The sequence below is a fragment of the Miscanthus floridulus genome, chromosome 11 (genome assembly GCF_019320115.1).
Source record: "Miscanthus floridulus cultivar M001 chromosome 11, ASM1932011v1, whole genome shotgun sequence".
Classification (NCBI taxonomy): Eukaryota; Viridiplantae; Streptophyta; class Magnoliopsida; order Poales; family Poaceae; genus Miscanthus; species Miscanthus floridulus.
The window spans coordinates 44,639,475-44,652,627 of record NC_089590.1 but is presented as its reverse complement, the minus strand read 5'-3'; the positions used below and the strand labels follow the sequence as shown (position 1 = coordinate 44,652,627).

Sequence of the window (13,153 nt, the reverse complement as noted above, 5' to 3'; positions counted from 1 at the left end):
TTCTTCACGGCTATACACATAGGAACAGAGGTTGTCCTATACCCATCTCGGCAAGCCCCTTTTACGCCCTTTCGGGTAACCACTAACAAGCTAGAAAAGGTCTTCATACTGAACTAAAGCCAGAGCCATATAGCCCTCATGGTTGTACTGTAAGTCCCAGATTTTGCTGATAGATAAGTCCTTCCGATTCCATGTTGCTAAAAAATATATTTTAAACATCATTGCATATGCCATTAGCCAATATTATGGATCTTTCATCATTATGTAGAGCAACTAGCAAAACTACCCATATGCATAAACCACATAGGTGTCAAGGATCAAGATAACAACGTGCTAGGATAAAATTCTTAAGGGTTGATCAAGTTAGACACATGCATGGATGTAGTGGCATTAATGGTGAATAGGTATCAAGGAAAGCCACATATTATACATGTCTTTTACACTTGCTCAAACTTTCTCATACTTTGCTTCCTGTCATCATCTTCTGATCTTCAGCACTCGCAAACGGTTCTCGTCCTACTCGTAGCAAGCACAAACATATAAGTAACAAACAAAAGCAACTAAGAACAGTACACCACACAAGATAAATCAAAGTACTCAAAGAGAGCTAGATGCTAGTCACGAGATGCCGCGAGAGCTCCAGGCAGCGACATGCCGCGAGAGGGACACGGGCGGTGCGCTGGCCAGGGGCCGCGGTGGTGCGGCACCGGAGATCGCGCGGTGAGGTCTCAGGAGGCCAGCCAACTTGAGCAAGGGCCTTGTTGGCCGGAAACACGATGAGCAGCACAACGTTCGTGGAGGTGCTCATCGGAAAGTTGCCGGAAACAAAGAAACAGTCTGAAATCAGCCATACGGAGACGGATTTATGAAAACAAGGACACCACGGTGCAGAGAACGACGATACAAACCTCGTGGTGGTGGTTGCCGCCGGAACGCGACGGTCTGACTGGAAAATCTCGCCAGATAGTTCGTCGAAACCTAGCTTTTCTGAACTTCGGCGCTACATGTAGTGCGTTATGAGTGGCGGCTCGGTAAAAGGATTTTAGATCTGTAATCAGCGTGTCGATCACAACACCGGCATATATATCAGTTTGAGGTCGGTGAAAAATGAGATATTTTATTATTTTCGGATTTAATTAATTTCGTAAATAAAATAATTCCAGAAAAGTCTAGAATTGATATGTAAGCCACGACTGAAAGCTCCAAAAATTTGAAGAAAATTCTAAGAGACACTATGAAACATGAGAAACCCAAATAAAGTATTTGGAGCTCATGAAAATATATTTTGGAGCATCTCAAAATTAGATTATGCTCACAGAAAAGTGGGAACAAGTTCTAGAAAAAGCTAAAAAAATCCCAAAAAGTTTGTAAAGATTGGTTAACGGACGAGGAACTCAAAGGAGTGATTTGGGTTACAAAGAAAAGATTTTGAGAAGCTCCAAACAAAAGCTTAAGCTGAGAATCAAGGAATTTAATTTTAGAAAAAGATAAAAGCGTGTCGGAGAGAGAAGATCGACCTACTAAACGTATTTTAAAGACTTTGCTCACTCTCAACAGACAAAAAAGCAACAAGCAAACATAAAAATCCATCAAATTAATTCACAAAAGTTTGAAGATTCACATTTTTTATATAACTAATTGACACTAACTTAAACTAAACTTAGGAAATTTTATCCAAATATTCAAATATTTATTTTAATTAGTGTTTTTTATGTACAACCTAAAATTAGAAATTTTGGGGTGCGACAGAGGAAGAGCGGCTCCAGATTTGTGGGGCTAGACTCTAATTTAGATAGAGGAAGGATTTCAACTCAAACCAAGAAAAGAAAAGTCGGGATTTGTACTGTAGCATGTGGTTACTGCAGCGCTTTTCGCCAGCCTTCGTACCTTGAACACCTTTGTCATCCAAATTCTAGACAAAAACAAGTGGTTAGTCAAACAGATTCTACGAGCCCTACACACCCATAGCCTTTGATCATCCATTTGCATGAATCAATAAGGGCTTGTTCGGATATACTCGTATTCACTTCAATCTGCATATGTTGAAGTGGATAGGAGTAATTGAGTAAAGCTTAAACTAATTTACACTCCAATCCGCTCCAACACACATGTATTGAGGTGGATAAGAGTACATCCAAACAAGGCCTAAGTCAATTATTTAACTCCCTTTAAAGTGCTCGGTCAAAACTTATACAAAAAAACTTAATCAATCTTTAAAACACATATTTATCCCCTAAGTATTCATGGGTGTTACACTAGTGCAATTATTTTTGGTATTATAAATAAATATATAGACTCTTAATCTTTAAAACACATATTTATTCCCTAAGTATTCATGGGTGTTACACTAGTGCAATTATTTGGTATTACAAATAAATATATTGACTGTTAAGTACAAAAATTGATGATCACCATGAAACTTTGAAAGTAAGAAAAATCGGAAGTACCAAACAGTAAAGCACGCCCTAGGATGCGCTAGGGTCTAAGTTGCACGGATACCGATACGCGGATACGGCAATTTCCTAAGAAACCCGATACGCGGATACGTTTTACTGTTTTTTTAAATAAATATAAATGATAGCGCATATTAAAATTGTGAAAGAGTGAAAGTAGTAAATTACCTTGCAATAGCAAGTACCAGCCAAAGCAAAGACCGGAACTCCGAAAGCATCTCCATTCTTCAAATCTTCAATTGTCCATTCTCGAGTTCTCCAAGACTCCAAGTACTAGCACTGCTCATATTTGGAGATGCCATCTACTCTCTACTGCATACAAGCAAAGCAACAAGAACTGCACTTCATCAATACGAATTGCACTTCATCAATAAGACTAACTTCATCAATACGAACTGCATACACTAGCAATTTCACTAACAGAAGTACAGAGTACAGACTAATACTGCATACAAGCAAAGCAACAAGAACTGCACTTCATCAATACGAACTGCACTTCATCAATAAGACTAACTTCATCAATACGAACTGCATACATTTAGCAGCGCATCAAATCCATCTCAAAAAAAAACCTAACCCCGGGAAGCAAGCTGCAGCTAGCGAGTACGCAACGGACCATGCGGCGGCGGCGGCGGTGGGTCATTGGGCCGCGGGAGACCCGGGCCGCGGTGGGGGAGGAGAGGGAACTGACCTTGAGCCGGCGTAGCGACGACGCAGCAGAGCCGGAGGCGCGCGGATCTCCGTCTGCTCCGCACCAGCCTAGTCGGCGGCGGTGGCGGATGGGGATGAGAGGGAGGAGGATTTGGCGGTCGGCGCGGCGACCTTCGCTCCGGCGGCGGGTGGTGGAGAGGGGCTGGCGGAAGCGGCACGGTCGGCGTGGGGTGGGGACGGGACGGGGAGGGGAGGTGAGCACGAGGCGGAGGCTCATCGCTGGCGGCCGGCGAGCGGAGGCGGAGGCTCGTTGCCGGTGGCCGACGGGCGACGAGCGAGGGATGCGCCGTCACCGCGCTGTGTTGCAGCGCGAGTCGCGGCCTTGCGGGCGTGCAGGAGTGCGGGCATCGCTGGCTAGGGCGTCGGGGATAGAGGATATGTGACTCTATTATTGGGCCGGGCCGTATCCCATAAGGCCGATACGTATCAGCCCACGTATCCAATATTCACGAAAATTATTAAAATTCGAATACTCTGACGATACGTATCCTTGGCGTATTGAACACGTATCCATATCGGATACGTATCGGACACGTATCCATATCCGATACGTATCGGATACGCGCCTTCCTGGACGTATCCGTGTAACATAGGCTAGGGTATAGCGAACCTGTGAAGCAATAGCAGCATTGACGTAAAGAAGGGAAGTGCATAAGCAGATTCAGACTGAGACAACCCAAACAAAAAACAAAGGGAATAAATATGACATGTTATGATCATTGTTGTGCATTGACGTAAAATCAAAAGGTACACTGGCATGATATGATTATTATAGTTTGATTGTTTGATCCTCGTTTACTCAGCAGCCTTCTGGCTAGACAACTCACTGTATCAGATGAAATGAAAAACACAACAAAACTATCTGTGTACAGAAAAGAATGTAACCCAAGACTGAAAACATATCCATAAATCAAGTATACATCTAATGTCAACAAAGGCAAAAAGAATATCCAGGCCCTTGATAAAAATCACATTAAAACATCACTCATTTTGACGGAAAAAAAAAACATGTAATTGAGCGATTCCTTTTTTGCAGGGCATGAACAATCTGGAAGCTCCAAGTGGCTTGCTCTGAGCAGATTCTTCTGAACGGGGTTATGAGCAACATAGCTAGTGACTGGCGCACACAACATCCACTGTGTCAGACAATACTTGGAACATCTCCAGCCCAGCTACAAACAGCTCGTGGCCACCGTGTCCTAATGCAGTCCACCAACGGTGCATGCTGATTAGTCTGAACTGGGGGAGCTAGAGAAAGAATACTGTCATCCTTGCTGCTGCTGGTTGATGCGCTTACAACATCAGCCAGATACTCATCTTGAGTCCACCTTGTGGGGACAGTGACATTTAGCTTGCATAACCTGGGTCTCTGTATAGGGCATGAGCCACCTGCACTTGCATTCCCATTCAGCACAGACTTGGCAATTCCATTGAAGTGGAAGATGGTGAATTGCTTCTTGCCCATAAGGCCAGTTGGATCCATCATGCCTCCGGCCCTTTTATCCAACTGTAGCAATGCCTGCCAGAATTCACTCCATACTATAATGCCAGCATTACATAAGTACTCGAGTTTATCTGAAGGAAAATTTATGTCAGTATCCCTGAGGACTTGTTGGAAGCCCTCAATGCTGATAAAGCCTCCACCTCCACTTTGATCTTGGGCATCGAAAGCCCTTCTTATTTTTGATTCGTGCTCTTCCAGCTCATTCTCCTCTTGAACGTTGGGGTTCAGGGCGAAAAGGACAGTGTAGTGACTTTCACTTCCCACAACCCATATTGGCCACTTTGGGCACTTCAAGCACTGACCAACCTTGCAGAGATTTAGTGATTCCAGGAGGGTAAGAAAACCAACTTCAACACTATTTGGTATGCCCTTCAAGGACATGCCACCACCAAGGTCCATCTTGCCATCAAATACATTTGGAACAGCCTCTCCACAGAGTAATAAATTCACAATTTCCTGAAAAGAAAATTAAATCGCTATATCTTATTTGACCAGAATTGTATTAATAATGATGAACAATGTGGAAAATAAATAGAGAATAAAATGTTACTATATTTTCATAAACATAGTACTGGCAAATAATATCTTATATCTGTTATGACATTTAATATTGACATATCCAAGAGAAGCCACATTATTAACTGCTATGACATGTCATGTCTATGTCACATCTGCTAAAGAAAATACTCCATCTCAAAATATAAGGTGCAGTTTGACTTTATGCGGTCTTCAAGGTCACACTTTGACCGCGGATTTCTCTTTTACTCCCTCCATCTCAAATTATAAGTCATTCCAACTTTCGTGAAGAGTCAAAGCATCTCCAGTTTGACCAAATTTATATAATAAAACAATGGGATATTATTTCCTACTCCCAGGGAGTGGTTACTCCCATGTGTATATCTTTAGATTTAAGGTGTATATGGCCCGACGAAGTGTATGTTGACGAAGTATATGATCATACTAGACCATCTATGGTAGTATGTATGTCAAGTATGCAAGTATACATTGAGTATATGGTTATACTTATTTTGTATACTACTGTCATAGTATTAGAATAACATATTAAAAAATATGGGTTGTTTTGAAAAAATTTCACGTAGTATGATTTGGAGTATCATAAAATGAGTATATAAACATACTCAAACTGATAAATGAGTATGTACACATACGCATTGTTGTTTATTTAAGGTGGGAGTAACTACTCCCGGGAGTAGGAAAAATGCACCCATAAAACAATAATATTTATGATACCAAATAAGTATCATTAGATTCTTCATTAATTATATTTTCATAGTATACCTATTTGATGCCATAAGATAACAAAGTTTGAATTTTGAAATATGTGCAGCCTAATGTTTTGGGACAACCGAGTATGTTTATGACAATGATATCTATACCTGTGAAGCATGGCCAAATGGAGCAGTGACCAATGGCTGGCTTGGATCATCCCTGTCTGCTTGGATATCTTCCTGTACTTAGAGGACAATTATACATGGTCAGAAAATGAAGATAGTGTTGACATGGTTCAACAAACAGGTTGATGGGCACTTAACAAATGAAAACTTTGTTTTCCACTAGAACTTAAGATTGAAAAACTTTGTTTTCGAATAGAACATAAGATTGGGTCAAAAGGGGACAATCCTCATGAAAGCAAGTTGAGAACTTAAGTACTGATAAACACATACCAATCCTCGTGAAAGCAAAGCAGAGATAAGAAATAGCATGGCTCCCAGTCGACTTTCAAACAAAGGAATGTTAGCCAAAAGGGTGTTGAATGCATCCTTCCTTGAAGTAAATGTACTTGTTCTAAGAACTTTCTGCAGATCCATTGCTGATTCGACAGAAAGATCTTCCAAAACTGCATCGATTTTCTGCAATAAGTTTCATAAGAGCATTAGCCACATCCAAATAATCAAAGCTTATAATCAACTGATCACCACCACATCCACTTACTCCACGATTGGCACGTGCAACAGATGCTACAACAGCTCTTTTCCCAGCTCCACATAAAAAAGAATCTCCACCATAGCATGAACCAATGCTCTACAAAGAACATCATCAGTGACAGTTATTTAGCTTAAAGAAAAATATCAAGTGTACATTGATGTATATCCTATGGAGTGTATAGTATTATTATATAACACAAAACAGATATGGAATCATTTGGTCTCTCCAACAAATACATGTATAGGGTTTCTGTAGAGTAATAATTCAAAAATTGCGTGCATTCATTTGAATCCAAAATGCCAATAGTTTAGCATTCCATAAGAAGAGTGGCTCGTACAAAACACTGAACAAATAAATAATGACATTAAAATACTGAAATCAGCACCATTTGTAAGGAACGAGAAACCACCTTGTCTTTCTATCATCAGTCAGGGACGAAAAATCATCCCCTGCAGCAAAAGAACTCTGATAAAAACGTCTTTGTCCCAGAGTATACAGCGGGTTACTGAACTCTGGATTACTCAAATCATCAGAAAAAAACAGAAGATATTTAAGGACATAAGCCTGCAAACCAATTATAAGCTACCATCAGAAATGTTAAGCTTGCAGAGAGCAAAAGGAATTTAGCAACAAGCAATGAATTAGATAGTTAGATTATTGACAAACCAAGAAACTTTAAAATCAGATGGGGACTTCATGCATACAAAAGGGTATATATTTGATAAGCTATCTTAGTTTAAAAACAAATGATGCAACAATTGGATACACCAACCTTATCTCCTCAAAGCATGTCTTTCTGGACTTCAGATTATAAAAAAAAAAAGGATTTCTTTCATCAGGATGGCTCTAAATGATACTACGAAGTTGAAAGAGAAAGATTATACCAATGTGAAAGTTCTTCAAGGTAGTTAAGCCAAATGATTTTGGTGTTGCAGCTTCCACTTGGCAGAAGGGGAATATTAGCAGTTACGATTTTATCAATTTAAATGATATCTAGAATACATGAAAGCAACATACATTTTTCATTAAAAATTTTAATCCACAGCATTGATAACACATGGTCAGAAACTAGAAAAAGAACATTAGAAGTTCACATTTTAAGGCACAATGAAATTCTGAGCAGAAGATCAGGGAATGGGAAGCTTTCTGCCCCCAATATATGCCACAAACTACATTCAAGTAGTTAGAACTAGGAACAGTGTAAGATGCACCGATGGTCCTTAAACTTGTACCTACTCCCTGAAAGCTTACAAAATGAAGATTTTGGTACCTTAACTTGTTAAGTGTGATACTTGAGCTTCAGATCTCCTTAATTAGCAAGTACCTACCTATGTTAATGCTGATTTAGCAGTTCTTGAGGCAGGCTACAGACAGAGTAGGCAAGCATTTGAACCTCAAGTGGCACACTTAATAAGTTAAGAACCAAGATCTCCATATTAAAAGTTTAGGGACCTAGATAGCACCAATAAAAAGTTTAGGGGCCTAGATAGCACCGGTAAACAATTTCATGAGCCACTGGTGAATTTGACCCTTAAGAAAATGAAGGAATGTTTTCAAAGAGGCCTTAGGATGGGATAAGACACCTACACATGTCCAGGAAATCTTTGATCAGTTTATAGCCCTTCATGACATTCATGACAAGAATTATCAGATTAAACTTTTTTTGTCTATCGTGATGTGGGGAATTTGGACAATCCCAAACAAAATGGCAATAGAAAAACGTTTTCTGGGGTCATCCAATGAGGCTTTTTATAAGATCTTTGCTTTAATGTATAAATGGTGCAAACTAATGAAGGGGGGAGATGTCAAGTTCTTGGAAAACATGGTCGACAAGGTGAAAGAGTGGCTACAGAATTTCTGGCAGCAAACTGAGAATATGGAGATTGAAGGGGTCATCTAAAAAGATTTTCTGTGTGGGGAGTGAAACTGTTCTGTGGTCTGATCTATGTGTTTGCTTTGCTCTCTTCTTTGGAACCGAAGGCCTTGAAACACCAGGAAGTAGGGCGCTATCCTGAAGCCGGTGGAGTTGCAGAAAGGACCATCATTAGTTTTTCCTTTTTAGCTTAGTCTTCTCTGGGTCCTGTGGACCTGTTACCTTTTTAGCTTGCGAAGGTCGTTTGCTTGCTTGTAGCAAGTCAGAGGGTCTTCTATCGCCAAAGGGTGCCTAGCTCAAACGGTTAGGTGACCCGGCGACACTCCTCAGGTCTAGAGTTCGACTCCCCGTGGAGCGAATTTCAGGCTGAGGTTAAAAAAAGTCCCCTCGTTCGTCCCCATAACCAATGCACTGGGAGGGCACCGGCCCAATTCTCACTTGGGCGACGGAAAGCCACCGTGTAAGGGTGGGGGCGGGGGTTCGGGGGTTTTCTCGGCCGGGTGAGAAGGTCCTTCTTCTTATTTGTAATGCTGCGGGGGCAGTCTTAACCCCCCCTGTCGAGTTTTTTTTTAGAGGGTCTTCTATCTTCAGGGTGTTCTTGTTTTTTCTCTGTTTTGGCCGGTGTTATGCACGGCGCTTTCAGGTTTCTATGCTTTCGTTGTAAGCTGGTATCCCTAGCCACTATGTATCGGATACTTGTTTGCTTTATAAAAGCAGGGTTTACCTCTGTCAAAAAAAATGAAGGAATGTCACATACCTGCACGGTTGCTAAGACACCACAAGGACCTCCTTCATGTTGTACAAGCCCCATAGTTGTTTCTGGGTCGGAGCTAAACCTGCAGTTGTTTTAAACAACAGTAAGACAAAGAAAAATATCTGTCCTTCAGTTCTTGTAGTGAAAAGCATAATATGTTTGGCACTGTTTTTATATCCAAACAACTTTGTGCACATGCAACAAATAGTGCAAGATTGTAAATGTTGGTACTTGGCCTTGTCCTTGTCAATCCGAAGAAGTTTCTAGTAAATGACTAGAGCAAGCCACAGCCCACGATGACAAATAAATTAATTATAGCACCTTCTTGTGTTCCCTAAGCAGGGATCATGACATGAGTCTACATTTGATCTATCATTAGCACCAAGCGCCATTTTACAAAAACACTCGTAACATCTGTAACAACAAAATATTACACATCAAACAGTTTCTTTGGTCTGTGAAGACAATCCATGGTAGGCCGCTAGCCATCCTTGTTTTTAAATGTTACCAAACAACATTTGAGATACTTCGGTTAACTTCCCTATATCTTGCTCTCTCTAGGCTCCAGAACCATAATCCTAGATATACAACAAACTTACTCTATCAAAAGGTGTTCTTGACTTAGAACCTAAAATTGGTGTACCAGGATCTTCATTAATATAAAACAGCTCTTTACTCAATATACCTTGGATAAAATATCACCAAAAGAAAATACAGAAAATTAGAAATGCTACTTTGAAAACCCTAGTTCTGGTCTTCAGAAACACTAACAGAGTTTCCTTGAACATCTCATGTTAGTTTAAGCTTGCTAGCCCAAGAACCATGTCGGGAACTATCAAGCATGGCCTTGTGCTCCAAGATCATATTCAAAGAAGGAATCTTAAACTAATAGCAGCTCATACATTGTAAGTAGCTAACAACATACTGAAAACCCAGATAAGGGAAGGAGCTAACGAAAAAAATGGAAACCATCCAACGTAATCACCTTTATTAACAGAATAAAAGATACAGGCACATAGTAATTGTGATGCAGAGAACAATAAAAAAGGGCAAAGAAGTAAAATCAGTTTCCATTTGTGCGGACACCGTGTATTTGCAGTGATACAAGATAAAAATATTAAACTAATAGCAGCTCATACATTGAGTAAGTAGTCCATTAGATACTGCAAACAGGAACCGAAATTGCTTTTTTTACGGTACTAGCCTATATAAATGCCCATGCAGTTAAGGGCAAAGCAGTAACGACATTACGTTATTAGGGCTTCCCCAACGCTGCTTTTTTACTAGTAGCCCCAAGTGCCATGTAGGATCGGATAAAAAAAGTAGGTGCTCTACACTTGTCATAGTGGCTTGCAGAAGCTACATATGCTCAGGGTGAGAGAAGGTGGTCCATGCTAAAAAAGAAGAGGAAGAGGAAATAAAGGTGAAGTATGATGAAAGGAAAAAGTTTCTGTGCAAACCAAAAGGGGTGATAGTTTGTATTGTGTGAATAGTAGTCTCAACATTTCCTAGTCTATGTGGATCACTTTATTTGTACTAGAACTACTAAGAGTGTTAGCCTCCATTAGTGGTGCCCTTAGCCTACACCCTGTGGTTGCAGGTATGCTATATATAATATGTGTGCCTCATACTTTAGCAATGCAGGGAGTGGTTATTGACATGCAACAGCTCTGTTCTCAACCCATTCTAACTCAAAACAGTCTACACTATAAGACCTAGACTTTAGTGCAGTTAAGCATGCCTACATGTCAATGGTGGAACCAATAACGAATCTCAGATACACACACCCTTTAGCCATCGTCACAAAACTACACAGGAACAACTGCTGCCCATAGATTATTAGATTGTCACCTTATCATCCTTTCACCACCAAGCACTAACACCGAGCCCATTAGTTTTCACAAGCAATATAAATCCTCAGTCCTCGTGAAGAAAATTGTAACAGAGGAGGTCTCAACACCCATCAGCATGCCCATCAGAAACACAAATGGCATGGACAAGCAAACTGCACTCTTGTGGCAGACCGCAGACTGACTACATCTTCATCGGAACAGAAATATACTGATCAGAGTTGTGTGTTGTTACTTTATCAGCTCCAGCAACTAGATGAAAGCTACAATGTCCTCCACCAAAATCCATATCTACAAGCAAACCAAGGCATAGCTTACACGCATAAGGATCGGAAGAGACAGTAGCAACTAAAAGAACCTCACCTTATGCCCTGATTACTCCACTGCGCCAAGACAGCCTTTGAAACCCCTCCCCCAAACACCATTGCCCACAGATTCTCAGCGACATCTGGAGGCAACTCCTCCCCTTTGTCTTCCTCCTCCTCCACCACCACCTCCTTCGCTTCCTCCATAGATACGCCAGCTTGCTCCGGCTCCTCCTCCGGCTCTTTGGTCGCCTCCGGGGCGGGGGCGGGCTCCACCACCACCGGCTGCGGAGAAGACCGCGCCACCGAGACGGCGGCCGGTGAGGCGGCGGCGCGGAGGCGCTTCTCGGCGGCGGCGGCCATGAGCTCACGCTGCTTCCGGCGCGCCTCCGCCTCCGGCGACTCCGCAGCGGGGGGCGGGGGCTTGCTGCGCTTGGGCTCGGGCTGCGCCGGCGGGGATCCCTGGAGGCTCATGCGGAGCGCCATCTGGAGCTCCTCGTCCTCCTCCCGATCCCCCATTGGAGCAGCTCCCGCCGAGACCTAGCCGGATTGATCCACCCCAAACCCTAGGGCGGGGCGGGGGTTTGGCGCCTGCGCCTCGGGCCCCGTCAGAGGCCCCGAGCTGGGAACAGGGTAGCGATGCGACAAGAGAATGGAATCTGGGCGCGGGGCATCGGGATCCGGGAAGTGGCGGCGGCTGACGAGGCCAAAGTGGCGGCGTATTTGTAGGGCCGGGGTCGTCTCGTCGCGGCGGCGAGGCGACGGGACGGGATGGAGGCGGTCGGGGTGTCAGAGATGCGAAGGCGGAAGGACTCGTCGGGACGGGTCCTCCGGGGACTGCGCTCCAACCCCAACCAAGCTCCAGTCGTCGCCCGGGTATCTACGATGACGTGTGGGTAGGGACGGGTTATGCTGATCTTGTAGTCATGGCCCATGTGTTTCGGGTAACGGTGATCCGTGAAACGGCTGCGGGAGTCGGGGAGTGTCAGCATCCTGCTTCGGAGTTTGGGCCGGGCAGAATGTGTGAAAATTCTTTTGAGCCAAATGTGCCTGTATAGTTTGGGGAAATTTAGGAATTTAGCTACTATAGTATTTTATTTTTATTTGGTAATTAATGTTCAATCATGGACTAATTAGGCTCAAAACGTTCGTCTCGCGATTTCCAATTAAACTGTACAATTAGTTTTTTTCGTCTATCTTTAATGCTCCATGCACGTATCGTAAGATTCGACGTGATGACTACTGTAACACTTTTTGAAAAAAAAATTTGGAACTAAACATGCACTAATAATAACTTCGGTCTGGCAAATTATTGTCTGGGTCAGCAAGGAGTATTTAGGCTTGTTCAGTTCGTTCCCTAAAGTTTATGTCATGTCCGTTTGGCTGATAAGCCATAGCTAAAAGGCTGATTTATTGTTAGAGAAAAATATTATTCGTTGGCTGAAAAAATATGGCTTATAAGCCATACAAACGGGGTATTAGTCACTGTTATATCGAATATTTGGCACATGCATGGAGTATTAAATGTAGACTAAAAAAATAACTAATTGCACAGATTACGACTAATTTGCGAGACGATTTTTTTAATCCTAATTAGTCTATGATTTGACAATGTTGTACTACAATAAAGCTACAGTAAACATATGTTGTTGCCGGGTTAATTAGGTTTAATAAATTCGTCTCGCGGAGTATTGAGAACTTTTATAATTTATTTTATTATTACTATCCGAACACTCTCATGTGATACACCGATGTA

At 42.1% G+C, this 13,153-nt stretch overlaps 1 pseudogene; it reads right to left on the bottom strand.

The window, feature by feature from the left end:
• Positions 1-4,002: 4,002 nt before the first annotated feature.
• Positions 4,003-12,339, bottom strand: LOC136494965 (uncharacterized; annotated as a pseudogene).
• Positions 12,340-13,153: the final 814 nt, after the last annotated feature.